The sequence below is a fragment of the Echinops telfairi genome, unplaced genomic scaffold (genome assembly GCF_000313985.2).
Source record: "Echinops telfairi isolate 266 unplaced genomic scaffold, ASM31398v2 ScPeMD7_23;HRSCAF=83, whole genome shotgun sequence".
Taxonomy (NCBI): Eukaryota; Metazoa; Chordata; class Mammalia; order Afrosoricida; family Tenrecidae; genus Echinops; species Echinops telfairi.
Window position 1 is genome coordinate 31,080,121 of NW_022103920.1, and position 17,653 is coordinate 31,097,773.

Here is a 17,653-nt window from a genome sequence, read left to right on the forward strand (position 1 = left end):
GCATTTATGGAAAACTTGGTGGTAGCTAATTAATAAAATTGCATTTCCTATGCCAATTACACTTTCTAAAGCACTGAAAAAGCCAGAAAATGTGTGCTAGTTCAAGGGAAGTTGTTTCCAGGAAGCAATTGCATTGTTAAAAATATATCTCAGCATTAAACAGAACATAAACATAAACTACTGCTTTGGAATTCTGACATTCCAATATATTCCAAATGACTGTTCTGGGAGAAAGCTTCCTACAAAAAGCTCAGTTAAGATGGAAATACATAAATCAAATACTAACATATATTATTACATCAAAAATTGGGAAACAAATAATTTAAATTAAGATAATAGTTAGGAGCTCTTTATTTAAATGATGTTAAATGAAATCAAAGAAATAGTTAACCAGTAACACTATGACAAGTCATTAAGTGTATTATAAGATGCAAATATTGTTAAAATATATGTGCATATTTAATGCAAGAATTAAAGTCATCAAGCATTCCATAAGGTGTCATTAATTTAACAAATGATAATAGGGTATTTATAAATGGAATCTTAATAGCAGAGTGAGCATCACTAAATATACTTTAGGAACTTACTAGAGTAAATCTCTTTACCTTCCTGTGCACCACAAATCATTCTTTTGTTTAGAGACACTTGCAGGGCAGGACACATTGGACACTAACAGCTAAAAAACATCCTTTAATTTTTTTACTTCACAATATTCATCAAGCGTTTCTACTTCAACCATTGTGTCTGTTTTCCAAGGGTTACCAGTAAGAAAACTTAGCCAAGCAAGTTAGCTATGTTTTGCTGACAAAACTCCCCCAAACTTAATCCACTCAAAGCTTTTGGTCTGTGTTAGACACATTTTTGTCTTTCACTTACATACAAAATAGTCAAATAAATAATAGATTAGAGATATGCTAAATTTAATCACTAAGCATAAAATGTATATGCCTCAGACTTATAGTTATTGTATTAAATTTGAATACCTAAGTAGTAAACTAGAAGGATACTAAATATTTTTTAAATGATAAATGTGTTGGAATATAATCTGGGAGTACTTTTAAAAACAATATATATATATATAATTGAAAACTAAGAATATTTATTTTTCAGTGGCCGTGCATGTAAACAGCATTTTAATGAGATCTACATTCATTGAGGGTTTTTCTAAATGAATATTGTGACTTGGTATGTCTGAGTTGGGGCCTGGGATTCTTTGTAACAAGGTCCATGGTGGTGGCCATGGCCATGGCCTGTGAAGCACTTTGTGTGCAACCACATGGAGGACTTGTAGCAATGGAGCTTGCACTGAAAATAACATACCTGTAAGTTTGGGTAAGGTTCAAAAAACATGATTTTTATCCAGGGGCCAAGAAGGCTCCTCAAGTTTGGAAAACAGTGATTTAAAGACCAGTTCTTGTGGCACAGTGGCGTTAAGCACGGGCTGCTATCTACTGATGGTTCAAAAGCACTAGTCATAAGGGAAAAGGGTGAGGCCATCCGTGCATACAGAGATGTGCACTCTTGGAAACCCTAGGAAACAGTTCTCTTCTAAAAGGTTCTGAGTTGGGATCCATTCTGGCTCAGTCAGTGGGTGTGGTAGGGTAGAGAGTGGAGCTTGAACTTTATAAAGAGTTCCTAGGTTGTGTAAATAGTTGACACCCTTGGCTGCTAATGAATAGGTTGGCAGTTCAAATCTTCCTCGATAGCCTAAAATGAAAGACCAATAAAATTCCAAAAAAATCAACCACTGAAAGTCTTTTGGAGAAGAGTTCTACTCAGGCACGGGGTTGTCACCAGTTGGGAGCAACTCCACAGAGATGTGCTTGTTATCTTATTTATTTTTTTATTTTACAAATGCTCTTTCCATTCTTTAATTTCCAGCAACACCGCTTACATTCTTCAGAAACTTTGCCAGTTAATAAAACAGAAAACCACTATATAATAAAACAGAAAACCACAATATATAATATATATATTCTAGCAAAGACAAAAGAAAAAGGTAGATCAGCTGTCTGTTCCATGTAGATTTTGTGATCAAACAAAAGTCACTGCCATTGAGTCATAACCCTAATGGGACAGAAGAGAACTGGTTCTTGGGGCCTCTGAGATCGTAACTCTTGAGAGAAGCAGACACAAAAAGACACCTCACTGTTACTATGAGGAGTGGCTAAGTAAGCCTAAATAAGAACCACAGGCATCTCTTCCAACGTAACCCACAGGATCTTAAACACAGAGTAAAGAGTACATCTCCATTGCACCCAGGGAGCTGCCTGTAATTCAACAGATTGCTTATATATATAAAATACATAAATGCTTAACATAAGGACTAGGCATGTAGTAGTTTTTCAATACATATTATTTTCTTTCTCTTTCCACTTCCATTGTTCCACACAGTAATACTAATGAAATTTGAAAGTTATCTGGAAAATTTTCTATGCCACCTGTCTGGTGGCATATTTAGAAAATTTCAAAGTGCTTAAAAAGAATAACAAAAGAGTACCGAAGATAAAGTTCTGAGATAAAGAATTTAAGAAAGAGCAAGCTGAAAAATAGACTTCTACCACCATGACTCCCCGCCCCCCGCCCCGACCTCAGTGCTTTGCCTCATAAAACCCAACATCTGAATATGCTCACCAAGACCCAGGTGAGAGGCCACGCAACAACAAAAACAAAGGACGTGATTCCATTGGGGGACTTGCAGCAGCTATACATCCCAGGCAACAAGAAACGAAAGAATAGGGGCGTCATTGGGCCAGCATATTCACCTGAATTCTTTTTACTTCCCATTTATAGAAATTGGGGGGGACAAAAGTTTTCAATTGTCAGCCACCAATTCCTGACACCCGTGACTTTAGAGGGTGGAGCTACCTAAGTCAGTACTGGATTGGGTTCAGTCCCAGAGGGCTGACCACAACACAGGGGATCTTTGCAGAAGAAGGCTAGGTATCGGTTGACAGGGGAGAAGGATGTGTAGGGCCCGCCACTGGCGACAAGTCACGGGTAGAAGCACACTGATAAACCCAATGTGCAGTGAAGGCAAAGTGATAGCTCAAATGTCCAGCTGTTGACTCCGAGAATAAGATCCCTAAATTCTGTAATTCAATCGTTAATGTAAAGAGAAAAATCTCCTCACCCTCTCCTTTGGTCTGATGGTATAGACAGGAACTTTTGTTTGTTTGATCGTTTGTTTTGAGGGGATGTTACCCTGTTATAAATTTATATACTTGCTTTGTAGTATTAAATGCAGATTTAAGTGGTTAAATAGATGTCTAAGGGCAATTTCCATGGCTGGTTTATGGGGTTGTTCCTAACATTTAAAACTGACAATACATTGAACGGGAGACTTTCATAATATTTCTGCATAAATTTCATTCCTATTAGCTGTTCTGTTTTCACTAAAAGGTTTTTTTCTTAAGTGAACATCTCAATTTTATTAATTACTAAAATTAACCAATTACCTAAAAAGTTAAAAATTCTTAATGTATCCAAATGTTTCATGAAATAATTAGTATTCTCCAGATTTAGATGAAGCCATCGTAAAGTTCTGAGGGAAAGGAAGACCGATCTCATTGTGGCTGGGTTTTTAGAGCCGTGCGAGAAAAGAGTTGCCAAGTTTTCATTCTAATGCAAAGGTACTCTCTTAGCTAATGATATTACAAAGCATGTAACAGATATGGTGAGTGTAAAGCTGTTATATCTAGAAAAAAATTTAACCACCACAAGCTTACCTTTTCTTTCCTTGACATGGTGCCCTAAAACCAGAAATCCCTGAGCAGTCCCAAGTTATGCGTGGTCGCAGTGGGAGAGAGGGGCTCCGTGGTAAATTTCAAAAGTGACCTGAATGCTAATCTTCTAGGTATGATTTCTGGGTTTCTTCCTCTGAAAATTTCCTCCCAGGTGCAGATAGAAGTGGGTTTCTAATCCACTTCAAGATGAATTTCCTCCCTGCCTTTGAGGCCACCCTCTCCCATCATCTTCCAGACTTGGCTCCAAAACTCTTAATTCAACTCCTCTGGCAGTTTGTAGAACTTTAGAATATTTTCCTCATCACAGTCTCCCGAAAGCCCTTTCTCTTCAATGAAGCCCCTCTATCAAGAGATGATTCTATCACCTTCCTTTTGATCAGCATTTTCCCCAAGGGAAAATGCCACCTCTACATAGCCTTTCTTCAGCTACCACTCATGATACCATCTAGAGTATATTATTGCCAATCTTGGAACTTTCTTCAAGTCTCCTCTCCAGGAAAACGCTTTTTGAAAATACTGGCCACAGCTGTCTTTTCAAAGCCATCTTCAGTTGTCCTTTAATTACTGTGGCCTGATTCCCCACTGTCTTATAAATTTACAGTCTTCCTTCCTTACCCAGTTTCTTATCTTCACCCCCTTTGTCCTTCCTTTAATATGGGATAATCAATGTCATATGATACAACTTCCAAAAAGCAGCCATCGGTCAACTCATCCTTGACTGCTGCTGAAGGGTCTACATGGAGATCCTGCTGGCAATGTAAGTACACTTCCCAAACCAAAGGGACTATCACTTCCAACCGCCTACTGGCGAGCAGAACAGGGGCAGCCCTTTCAGGGCTCTGTATAACACCAGGTCCACTACCTCCAAATCTCAGCATTCACACTCAAACTTCCAGGGTCCTCCCTCTGTCTGTCAATAGACCTTTTAACCTAAATACTTGGTGCTTACCCTCAAATATGACTTCTTTTCCCTTTATATTATTTTTATCCATGTTAATCTTACCACTATTTCTCACATTAGACAACATGATCTAATCTAAGCACAGACATTTCCTATCTTTTCTCATTCCAATCACTTCATATTGATGGCAAGATATTTTTAAACAGGATGGTTGAGCTACGTTGCATATCCTCCTTTGCTCAGTACCACACAGAATAGTTAGGGTCCCCTTAAAAAGTAACATACAGAATTTTGGCATTGATCCATGAATGTAAAGCCTACAATGTCAGAATCTCCCCAAAATGTTCACCCCATTATTTTCAGAGACAATAAAACAATGCTCTGGCTTGGAAACCTATGACCTTTTCTGCTCTCTCATCTGCAATCTTGCTTATTCTCTTTCTTATATTTGAAATGCTCCCCACACTACTATTTCAATGAAATTCTGCTTTTCAAATAAACACTTCTAACTACCATGAACTCTATAGTATGATACTTAACTCTATATTTTCCATTCATATTTAGATCTAAATATTTTGTTTCTCCTCTCTATTGTCTGCACTTCTTAAGAACATATGATTAGTGTAAGTTTTTTTTTTAATTAAAAGATCATTTTATTGGGGGCTCTTACACCTCTTATTATGATCTATACATCAATTGTATCAGGCTACATGTTACCATCATTCTTTCTTAGACAGTTACTTTTTATTGAGCCCTTGGTATCAGCTCCTCTACCCCCGCCCCACCCTCCTGACCCCTTGATATATTATAAATTATTATCATTTTCATATCTCACACTGATCCCTGTGTGTCAATCATTGTTATAGGTCCCTCCTTCTCCCCCCCCTCCCCCCGCCACCTACCCCATTCCCTCTACCCTCCTGGTATCGCTACTCCCATTCTTGCTCCTGGATTCCGTGTGTCATGAGCTCTTATCTCTTATCTCTACCTGTGGACATGCTCCGGTCTAGTTGGAAGTGAGAGGCAGCACTGTGATCATGAAGGAACTAAAGGAATATTGTGTGTTTGATCAGTGCTTACTGTACTCTGGTTGACTCATCTCTTCCCTGTGACCCCTCTGTGGGGGGAATGTTCCATTCTTTACAGATGGGCTTTGTACATTTTCTCCCTACTCTGTACAGGGTTCCAAATTCTGATCCCTTTCAGACTGGTCTGCAGTAGCAGTCAGGCACCATATAGTTCTGGTCTCAGGGATGTGGAGGCTGAGGTTGATGTGGTCCGTTAATCTTTTGGACTGATTGTTTCCTTATTAGATTTTCTTCATTCTTCTGTACTGTGGATCAGGAGCTATCAGTAGTTGCATCTTTTAAGTTACAGCTCTCTAGACCCCAGTTGTTACTCACCACAGTAGGGCAGACCATAGAACATTATCTATGTGAACTATGTCATGCCAGCAACTCAATCATTCCTCAAGTCTCGGATTGTAGTAAAGATGTTTTCATAAGGTTTCCCTCCATTTGCTCTACTTTGTTCATGGATATATATTGCAGGGCACACAAATACATGTGTAGAAAGAGACTGGCGCAACCTCCCAGAATATGTTCCTGAGATACCCTTCAAGCCTAAAACCAAACTCACCTGTGCTCAAATTTTAGTGCAACAAAAGACAGGCCTATAGGTGAACGATAACCGCAAGGAGGTATGTACTCCTTAGAATATTCAATCGTATGAAATAAAAAAATGTTCATTTGTCAATGAACATTATATACAATCTATGAAAAAAAAAGTATCAGTAGAGTAGTTTGTATCAGTAACAAAAGAGTATGTGCTACTGAAACAATTCAGTGTGTAGTGGCTGAGGTGAGCTACTTGGGTTTGGATTTTACTTAATGATTGTAGAATGGATTGTTTAAAGTACTTCATAGTACCTTTTTGGAATCATATTGTGTTTTCACTCTAATCTCTGTATTCATTTCTACAGTTGTAAGTATCAACTTATACCAAGTGCCACGAATATCTTTACCAGGAATGTTATGGACTTAGGGTTTTCATTTGGTCAATTCAAGCATCTCTCCTGGGTTTTAGATATTTAATTTAGACTTAAAATAGTGTATCACCTCCTTTTGTGGAATTGGAAAATCAAACTCACTAACTATTTATTTTCAATTGTTAAGACATATGATATGTATTTGATTGACAATAAAGATATAACTGAAAACTCAGGGGCACTCTCAGGTTTTAAAACTCTTAAACTGATCTTGCTTGAATGTCATCTAAAAATGAAATGATAGTCAAGGGCTTAGACTTAGCAAATACTAATCCTATTTCTTAAAAATTTTGGAATGAAAGACATTTGGAATGCACTCCTCATAATTGCTGCGAAATTTGAGCTCATTGTGCCAGTCACTGTGCTGATCCATCTAATTGAGGATATCCCATTTTCAGTGGGCTTGTGCTTTGCCAAGCATGCTGTCAGTGGGATACCCTATAGACCTCTTAAAATAGGGCTTTTATTCAAAGAGTAACGTAGAAATATTAGGGGTGGGTCACATAGATTATTTTATCTTTAACTATAAATAAAGGAGTTGAACTAATGAATCCTCAGACCCTTCTATCAGTAATACCCTAACAATCCAAGTAGAATGGGAATACATTTTGGGCATACTTCCCTTCTTCTTTCTTCTGGCAATGCAGAAACAAGGTACACCCCTCAGAGGACAGCAGTGATGGCTCACTTAGCTAATGTATAAAGCCACATGATAAAACACACAAGTTTATTTTGCTGCCTTAATATGAGAGAGCAAGAGATATGCAGCTTGTAGAAACCAAGAATTCAGTAATAAACAGGGATAAAGTAATTGAACCAATAAACGACATCATTACAAATGGAGAAAAGATTGAAGTTACCATGGATTTTATTTTACTTGTATCTGTAAGCAATGCCACAGAAGTAACAGTCAAGAAATCAGACAATGTATTATATTAGGTAAACGTGTTGCAAGAGATTACTTTCAAGTGTCAAAAAGCAGAGCTATCACTTTGTAAACTAAGGTGCCAGTCCCCAGTCATGGTATTTTCAGTGGTCTCTAAGGCATGCAAAGCTGGACAATGAATATGGAAGACCAAAGAAGAATTTATATATTTATATATCTATATCTATATCTATATTGCAAGTGTGGTAGCTACATAATTTCATGTCAATTTGAAGATACATATAGTGTATGGGTGGTAGTCAACCTGGAACACGCCACAGGTCATAGCCTGAGGGTGCCTCCTTGTGGGTGTGGCCTTCTCATAAGGAAGATTCTGGGAATCTTCCCATCTCTCTGCCTTCCTTCCTGCTGGCTGACCCTGATGGCGTCCAGAGCCCCAGAGATGTGTCCACTGCCATTGGATCCAAAGATTTTTGCACCTAGCGGCCTGTGATCTTTCTGCATGCTGCATCATTGCTTGTGACTACACAAGTGTGAAGAGGCACTTAGGGACTTGAATTGGACTGGACTTGGATGTTTTCATGATATGTAAAGCTTCTTGATAGAAAGCTCTTTCTTACACATATGTGAATGTCACTGAGTTTGTTTCTCCAGCCAACCCAGCCTAACACAACAAGTTTCACCACGGCTATGCTAGAGCATACAGGGGGCAAAGCTATAAAATCTTCTTAACCATAACTAAGCCTCTGAGCTTATGCGCTGCTGGACCTAGGGCCTCAGGGCCACAGTCTTGGGGACACCAAGGTCAATGGGCAACCACAGTCCACAAAGGCCAGGTTCTGTAGCTTACTTTGCTGAGCAGTCACTACAGCCTTAAAAGCTGAGATGGGCCACTTAAGGCTCACCAACTGATCTCTCCCCATCTGGAGCAAAGAAGGGTGTTGAAATAAAAGTCACAAGGAAAAACAGTCCCAAACACTAATAAACAGGTTAACTCCAGCTTCCATGACTCTGAGACCAGAAGAATTGGCTGATGTTCTGCTATCACTACGGAACACTATCAAAACCTAAAGCAAGACTCACTGCCCTTAAGTCAATTCTGACAGACAGGAACCATAGTATAGAGAATAAAACTGTCCCTTACGTTTTTCCAAGAATAGATTATTTTGGGAGCAGAGAGCCTCATATTTTTCCTGTGGAGCTGCTGGTGAATTCAAACTGCTGGCCTTGTTGTTAGTAGTCCAACAACCCACTACTCCACCAAGGCACCTTGGAATCACTATACCCAAATGAAACTTACTGCCATTAAGTCAATGCCGACTTATTATGTGCCTCGAGAACAGGCGCCGAACTGCTCCTGGGAGTTTCTGAGACTGGAACTGTGAGTGGGAGTAGAAAGCCCCATCTTTCTCCCGTTGAGCAGCTGGTGGCTTTGCACTGCCAACCTTGCAGATCACAGTCCAACATGTTACCGCACCACCCCCAGGGATCCTTTATTGGAAGGAAGTCTGCAAGAGACTGCGAGAAAACTGTGGAACAAAATTCAGAAAAAAAAGAAAGGAAAAAGAAAAAAGACCAGGCTTATTGGTCTGATAGATCCTGGTGGAATCCTCATGAGGATGTCCCTTAAATATTCTTCACACTTGGAATGAAACTCATCTTTGTGGTTCAACTTTCAAGTAAAGCCAAGATAACCGACAGTGTGAAAAATACCACCAGGAAGGGACGTTCTTTAGAATCATCAGCCACATGAGATCCAAAGGGGAGCATCCGCTCAGAGATAAAGCCCAAGAAGCAGAGAGAGGGAGGAAAGAAGGCGGAATGGAAATAGTAAACACAGAGGGTGTGTGGGGAGAGTGTTGTTCCATTGTGGGCACTGCAATCAATGCCACAAACCAAAACTGTATGCTTCAAAAGAAGGAGCCCTGGGGGTGAAGTGGTTTACCACTTGGGCTGCCAACCTCAAGGTCAGCAGTTTGAAACCTCCAGCTGCTGTTGGCTCTGGTAATGATTTGCAGCTTTGGATACTCACAGAAGCAGTTCTACTCTGTCTACAGAGAGTCACTGTGTGCTGGAATTGACTCAATGGCAGAGAGTTGAGTTTTTATACTTTAGAAAAAAGAAATGTTCATTTGTCTATTTATATGATATTCTAGAAGTGCTAAGTTCCAAACTATTTTGCATGTTCATCAAATTTGGATTCGCTTCATTCTGTAATGCTCTACAACCCAATCATGTGTGAATTTACGAATTACACTTCATTTAGTATAAGAATTTATCTTTGAGATGTTAGCTAGCTCCAGGCTTCCCTTGTACTGTAATTTCTTCATAATGAAGCTTCTGATTCTTGGTCTATACTGTTTTGTTTCTTTGTATCAGCTGAACTACATGTACAATTTTAAATTAAAACAATGATATTATATGGTAATGCCTGCAAAATTAAGTACATAACCAACATAGCCTGGATGGTGATATTGATCATTGGTGCCCTGGGTGAGAGGGGGCAGGTCGTCTCTGTTGATGTCACGAAAACCTCTTCAGAGGGAGCCTCAGAGGGAGCCTCAGAGGGAGCCTCAGAGGGAGCCGAAGGAAGGGCGGCAAGAATGGAAGTCGTGACTGGGGGGAGGAACTCAGAAGCAGCTGGAAGGGCCGCGCATGTCTGGCTGCTACCGATGGATGTCAAAGAGTTCCCTGCGGAGAACCTTACCTTGGTATCAGGCTCGATGCTAGCTTCCCCGTCAGTAGTGTAAATCTATTTACACCAAAATTACTGTCACTGTGACAAGGGTTAGTGCTACTTGGAAGTAACAAGGCAGAATTTAATCTCAGCTGTATGGATAATATATTCCTAGTGACATCATCACAGAAGTGTGATGCTAGGCTTTCAGAATGCCACTGGATAAACAAGAACCCTCGGTTGCAGTTTTCAAATTTCCATGCCAGTGGGGGTAACGTGCTGCTTAATGGGATAACCCGTGTTCTGAAATTATATGAAAGATCTAGTTATTGATACAGTTTGGAAGCAAATCTATTGCTGCATGAGCTCTGCCTGTAATAAAAACCCATTTTAATAATGTGTTAACCCCGTGCCAAAACAAATCATTTGTTTGACTCATGCCCATGACAAATGTTAAAAAAATAAAAAGAAGGTTGCTTCAGGAAGAGGAAGAAAAATGAATTTCAGAAGGAACTCTTTAAACTGCTTTTTAAAAACCGAATCGATCTTTTGGATGTGTATGTGCACGTCTGTGTGCCGACTGCAGTTGACTGTGATGATTTATACACTAGGACGACTTGTTTTCTGCATCTTGTACTTATTATCGAGCTGAAATTGTACGACGTTGAGAACATGCAGAGAGGAGAAATGCAACTAATAAATACGGACTGTACTTATTCTTCAGTCGACATTTAGAAATATGTAAGAAGCATATGAAGAACTGTTAGGAGTTCATGCAGATTATAGTTCATATTTGTAGAGACTATCGCTAATGGCTCATTACAAATAACTTTAAAATGTGAGAGGAAAAATACAGTCGGCCCTAATGTGCACCATAAATCCACATTATTGCTACATACATATTCTAGTGTGTGGATCAACTTATTTGATGAAAAATATATTAACAATAACAAAACCAGATAACTAAATACAAAAAAAAATTCCTTTCATCAGCTCCTGATTTCTGCCATAATAATGCTTTGGTGAATCATCAAGGGGAGTAAATTATTCATTATAAATTTCAAAGAGGAGTCTCCATTGAAAAAGCCCTGCTACTGGCCCTTCTTGGAACCAACATCAAGAGAAGTCATGACCATCTCAAACACGGCGATGAAATGGAAGGGGAGAGGCAATCACTCCGGAGAGGTCTCAGAATGCACTGAGCTCAGGGAGCCCCATCCCAGCCGAGTGAGGTGTGTAAAGATAATCATGAATTCTTGAACTGCAACACGAAGGAAAAAGATTAATCAAGAAGTTGCATGCAAGTGTCAGCCAAGGCTTTAAAACACAAAACCCTTTTCTGCTTCATATGAAATAACTTGAAGTGTTCCGAATAGTAGTCCTAAACTGGGCCACGCACTTATACCTTCCAAGGTGAACACCCCGGCTGGGGCCAAAGTGCTTGAAGGACTGTATTGTGCTCAGGCTAGTTTCCCACCTTAGAACATAGTGTAACACGAAGACTTGGGAGGAGTGGTGAATTTTAAAAGTGAATACAAAAGTGTGTGGAGTTAACAAATCTAATTAGTTAGCTAAATGTACCTCATGATACCATCAGGTTTATACCAACACACCTTCACAACTAATACCAAAGAATTAAATTTCATAAAAGGTTTCATAAGGATGCTCCAAAAAATATTCACTATAAAAGCATCCCTGGGTGTCTCCAGCAAGTTGACAAGAGCTATCCACAGTGCTACTAAGTAGATATTTATCTTTACCTTCTAATTTCTGATGACTCGTTTATAATAGACAAGTAAAGAAAAACAGCAAAGCAACCTATGTGTTCCTAATTCCAAACTGTGCATCTTCAGGTGCTCCAACGTGGCACAGAAAACTGAGAGGACATTTAATTTTCCTAACACTCTTGAGCTACAATTTTCTGTGGCTGCTGCAAAGAATGAAAGTAGGTCTGGCGAGGCAGGGTCCTTTCGCTTAGCTATAGTTCAGCTAGCAAATCAGAGAAAGGTTTGGGCTAACACTGCGAGACACTTCCATAGCCCAGTTGTTATCAGGGATCGCCAAGTCGGTTTCCACTGACTAGGATCTCACAGGACAGAGCAGAGCCGCCTCGGAGGTTTTCTACGCTTTTCTAGGGGAGCGGCTGTTGGTGAAGTGATTCAGAGCTAGGTTACCATCTGAAAGCCTGCAGTGCCAACACATCAGCCACTTGCTGGGAGAAGATGGAGCAGTCTGCTTTCTGGACTGAAAACCTTGGCAATCCCATGAGGCACTTCGATTCTGTCCTACCAAGTCACTGAGAGTTAGAATCAACTTGATGGCAAAGGGCTTGTATTGTTTTTGGAAGGTTTAGGAGGATTGAAGGAGTAAATCTCTAGGTCTTTCTGGAGAACCTCTGGGTGGGTACAAATCACCAACTTGTCAGCTATCAGCTAGGAGCTAAACCATTGAGCTACCAGGGCTCCTTGTCTAGAGAGCCAAGTTTTCAATCAAAACAAACTAGAGAAGACATAGACTTTACTTTCAGAGTAGAACATCTTCCTTTGTCTTTGTCATGATGCAACATCCACTAATCATGATTCTTTTAATAGGAATATCAAATATATTTTAAAATCTACTTGGGGAATTTATGAACAGCCTCATGAAAGAGAGGGTTGGAATTAAGAGATATACTTAAAACGATCACTCATTTAAAATTTATAAGTCTACAACAAATAGGTGCATCCTCAACAGAGTCATTTGACCTGATACTAGACATTCTGAAGCCAAACCCAGAGACGGAAGACCTGAAGCATGCATGCATCACAAATGCTGGAGCAGTTAAGACCTGACAGGCAGAGCCCTAGGTAAACAGCTTCACTTAGATCTAAAACATCTGTAAGCAAGACGAACAAGAGGATCATGTGCAGGTAGGTGTTCATAAGACCAGGCAGGCAGATGTCAGCAGGTGTCACCGGTCTAGGTGTCTGAGTCCTGGAAGCTACTATTTTGAACCAGGTGACCCAAAGAAAAGAATATAGCATCTTGAAAGATTCAGACCTTTGAAAAGGTGTTTGATAAATCAGAATTAAAAAAAAACTAAGCACCAATTCTAGAATTTAAGTTTGAAAGGAGAGTAAAATAAGTGGTCTCCCTCCCCCCAGCTTAGTGTTAAACACAAAATTTGAAAAATGTCACTGTAGAAAGGAAGTACGGAAAAGCATTCTCTGACTATGAAGCTCGCTTACTCTCATTCTCGTCTTTTAAAACCAGCACTTAATAGTTTGTCCCATAAAATCCAAAGTTATCATTAGGATGTTCTAGCACTATCTTGTGATATTTAATATACAACTTCAATAGCCTAAACCTCTTTATTAAATATAATAAGGAAATGTAATTGAAGATTAAAAATGTTCAAGTAGAAATGCTAGGAGCTGATAACTTCAATCACTTCTCACTATTATAATGCCTTGTGTTGAGGCGCAATACATTAATCATTAACACTGACAGACACACAAAGAGATCACTGGCGTTCAACAACACGATAACAGGGAAGTGCCGTGGCAGAGTGGTTACGCGTTGGGCTGTTAACTGCCAGGTCAGTAGTTTTGAAACCACCAGCCTCTTTGTGGGGAAAGATGAGGACTTCTACCCCCATAAAGAGTTGCAGTCTTGGGAACCCACAGGGCAGCAGTTCTACTCTGTCTTACAGAGTCACCATGAGGTAGACTCAATTCCATAACAGTGAACTTGGCTTTGCTTTCTTTTCTTTTTGGAATGGTTATGTTAGAAACCAGAGTGCCAGAAAAATCCCCTCTGAAATCCATTTTTGCTGGTTCTTTTGTTGTAATTTGACACAATAAATACCCCAAAGAGGATGGAATTGAGAGCGTTTGGCATCTGTTTTATATCAAATATTTAATATTTCTTACCCCTTTAAGGTAATTTTTGGCATTAGCTTTTATCTGATAATTGCAAATGACTTATTTTCCTGAAATTTATGGCACTTCAGGCTTGTTAATAAACTTAAAGGATTTTGATTTTTTAAATGAAGCAGGTGGGAATGAGGGAGGAAAAATTATTTCAATCTGTCAATTTGGAACACATACCTGAGCATTTTGGCTTTTCATTTGTAAAGGTTAAGCAATCATGGAAATAATGTGTGCACTGTTAAAATAACCAACTGGTATGATAGTTTATGGGGTTTCAAAAGAAATGGGGAACAATTTCTATGATCAATTAATTGTGACTGTTTACTACTACAGATGGTAAAGTAATGTATCTGACTTAGGGGTAGCACAAATAATTAATCACTTGACTATAAGCCAAAAGGTTGCCAGCAGCACCCTCTGAAGACAGACTTCATGAGCTGCTTCTGAGAGGTCAGTCTTGAAAACTCTCCATACCTGTTCCGCTCTGCACACAGGTGGGCACTATGAACAGCGGGAATCAACTCTATGGCAACTAACAATCTGTAGCACCGTTAGGTAAACATTGGCCTGCTAACTGCACAGTTGGTGGTTCAAACCCCCTAGCCACTTCATGGGAGGTACATGAGGAAAAAGATTTATAGCCTTGGGTATCCTCTACAGGGTCACTATTAATTGAAATGGACCCAGTGGCAGTGGGCTTGTTTATTTTCTGAGTGCATTATCCTGTCTATACCTACTTATGCATCCCTTTAACCTTTTCCCTACTAGTCTTGATAGTGCTCCAACTTAGTGTAACTCAGGGCTACTGATACTTTTAAATGGGATGACTTCTAAAAGGGTACTCCTGGTGGTTTTAGTGGTTCTGTACTGGCCTGCTAACCTCAAGGACGGCGGTTCGAAACCACCAGGTACTCCTCAGGAGAGTTAGGGCTTTCTTCTCCAGTTCACTTGAAAATTCATAGGGATAATTCTGTCCTGTCCTATAGGGTCACTATGAGTCTATGGCAGTGAGGGTTCGGTTTTGTTGTAAGAGAGTGTCCATTCATCACGTACAATTTACAGATGACACAACTTTGCTTGCTGAGAGTGAAGAGGTCTTGAAGCACTTACGGATGAAGAGTATGTATAGATTAAAATTCAATGCCAAATAAACATGGATCCTCATAATGGGACCACTAGATAACATTTTGATAAATGAAGAAAAAATGGAAGTTGTCAAAGATTTCATTTTATTGGATCCACAATCAGTGCTCAGGAAAGCAGCAAACAATGCATTGAGAAATCAAACAATGTGTTGCGTTAGTTAAATCTGAGGCACAAGATGGATGGAACGTGTTCATTAGGAAGAATGTCACCTTGAGGACTAAGGTGTGTCTGACACCAACCACGGTCTGTGGAATTTCGTACACAGGTGGGGGCTGGGGCATGAATAAAGAAGCCCGGGGAAAAACTCCTACCTTTGAAGTAGGGTTTCGGCAAAGACTATTAACTGTCTCATGGAATGCCAGAAGAAGAGGGAGATAATCTCTCCTGGAAGAAGTATAGCTGAAAGGTACCTTAGAATCAAAGATGGTAAGAGCTCCCCTCATGCACCCTGCGCAGGTTGTAAGGGACTCGTGCCTGGAGAGAGACCTCATCCTTAGAACAGTGCCGGTGAAACAGAGGAATGCCCTCAACGAGGGGAGCTGAGAGGCTGCCACACTGGCTCAGACAGAAACCATGTGAGGGTGGTGTGGGCCTGGGCCGGGCTTCCATTTGTTGCTCTTTGTGAGTCAGAGCTGACACAATGGCATCCAGCAACAGTATCAACATCAGCAACTTGATGATCAACAGGGATGACAAATATCTAGTACAGGCACAGCTATACTCCGCCGCACACCCTGTCAGGCAGAGTTGACGCCACCCGTCTGCTCTGGGATTTTTCTGCGTGCGAGACTAGATGCAGTCTCATACGCGGTGCCAACAGGCTCCTCCACGCAGCCTTTGAGGCCGCCAGGAACAAGGACACATCCCTTTGCAAAGACTGTTGATAGCAAACATAAGCTGAAGAGTCACCATTGCTGTTGTAGAGTTATCTCATTTTTCTCATGCCTAATTTTCTTTCTGAAAATAAGTCCGTAAACACATAAAGATCTGATCCCCTCAGTAAAAGTAAAAACAAAACAGTATATTTTTAATGGTAGAAGCAGTTTTAAATAAAGAACAAATATTATTAATCAATGCCTCACTCTTCAAGCTATAGAAAATGATTTTTCTATTGTGATTCTTTTAAGAATATGTGTTAACAATGAGGACATGTTCCATTTATACTACATGATCGTTTTAAAGGAATCATATCTGTGGATGAGTCTTCTTTATTATGTAAGTTAAAGTATACAAATTATTTTGAAGTTTATCAGAAATTGACCCACTTTTCAAAAATAAGTAAATAAACAAGAGATTAATATCAGTTTAGTCTTTCACGTAAATTGATTGATATTATTTCAACAAACTTGCCACTACCACTTATAATAAAACTCCCACCCCAACAATACTAAGCTTTGAAACAGGATAATTACACAGAAAGCTCAGGGTAGTTTCAACACTTTTAGGATTAAAATGCACGAGAACCTCAACCACTTCTAAGTCTGTTCGAAAAGGAATAGCAATACATATTCATTCCCATTATTTTTATTGAAAGGTACTTTTTCCGTTTTTTAAACAAAGACATAAATTAGGCATTTCTTTGTTCAGAAAGACATATATTATTTGTTTATAAGCATCTGAATTGAGGTCTGTCATCAATACAAAAGTTCCTGTGGAGATGACTGGGACTGATAGTGACCCTTGTGTGTCAGAATAGAATGGTGCCCCATAAAGGTTTTCAACGGTTAATTTTTCCAAAGGAAACCATCGGGCATTTATTCTGAAGGGCCTCTGAGAGGACGCTGATTTGTTCGGTGAGCAGTGAGATGAGTTAGCCAAGGACTCCAGCATTATGCACCTTGCTTCAGTTGTCACCGAGGGGTCCTTCAGTTGATGATTACTCACAGCGACCTGCAGAACAGAGTAGAACTGTCTGTACGGGTTTACAGGCTATACTACGGAAAGGAAATGTACCCAGCTCTGCTCCTCGCCTCGCCAGGAGCCACGGATGTGTATGACTCACCACCTTTTCTATTACCAGCAGAGATGAACCAATGCAAACGAGTGTACAACGTAGTTGAAAACTTCATTTAGGTTGAATTAATTTGGAATCCTTAACTCAAAGAATCTAAAAAAATACATCAATTACTTAAGTACACGAGATTGCTCTGCATATTTAACTATAAGATTTTATATATTTAAAGGCTGCTTAAGGATTCAGGCAGGATCCATGGTAAATACGCACTGCCCTGGAGTCAATTCTAACTCTTGGTGACTCTGTAGGAGAGAGGAGAACTGCTCGTTACGGTTCTGAGACTATAAATCTTTACAGGAGCAAACTGCCTCATCTTTCTCCCTTG

The 17,653-nt window shown here is 39.7% G+C and overlaps 1 protein-coding gene across 1 annotated transcript in view; it reads right to left on the minus strand.

Annotated features, from left to right (window-relative positions):
* Nucleotides 1–17,653, minus strand: part of FOXP2 (forkhead box P2) — a 301,261-nt gene that overhangs the window by 123,261 nt on the left and 160,347 nt on the right. The gene's annotated exons all lie outside the window — the stretch shown is intronic.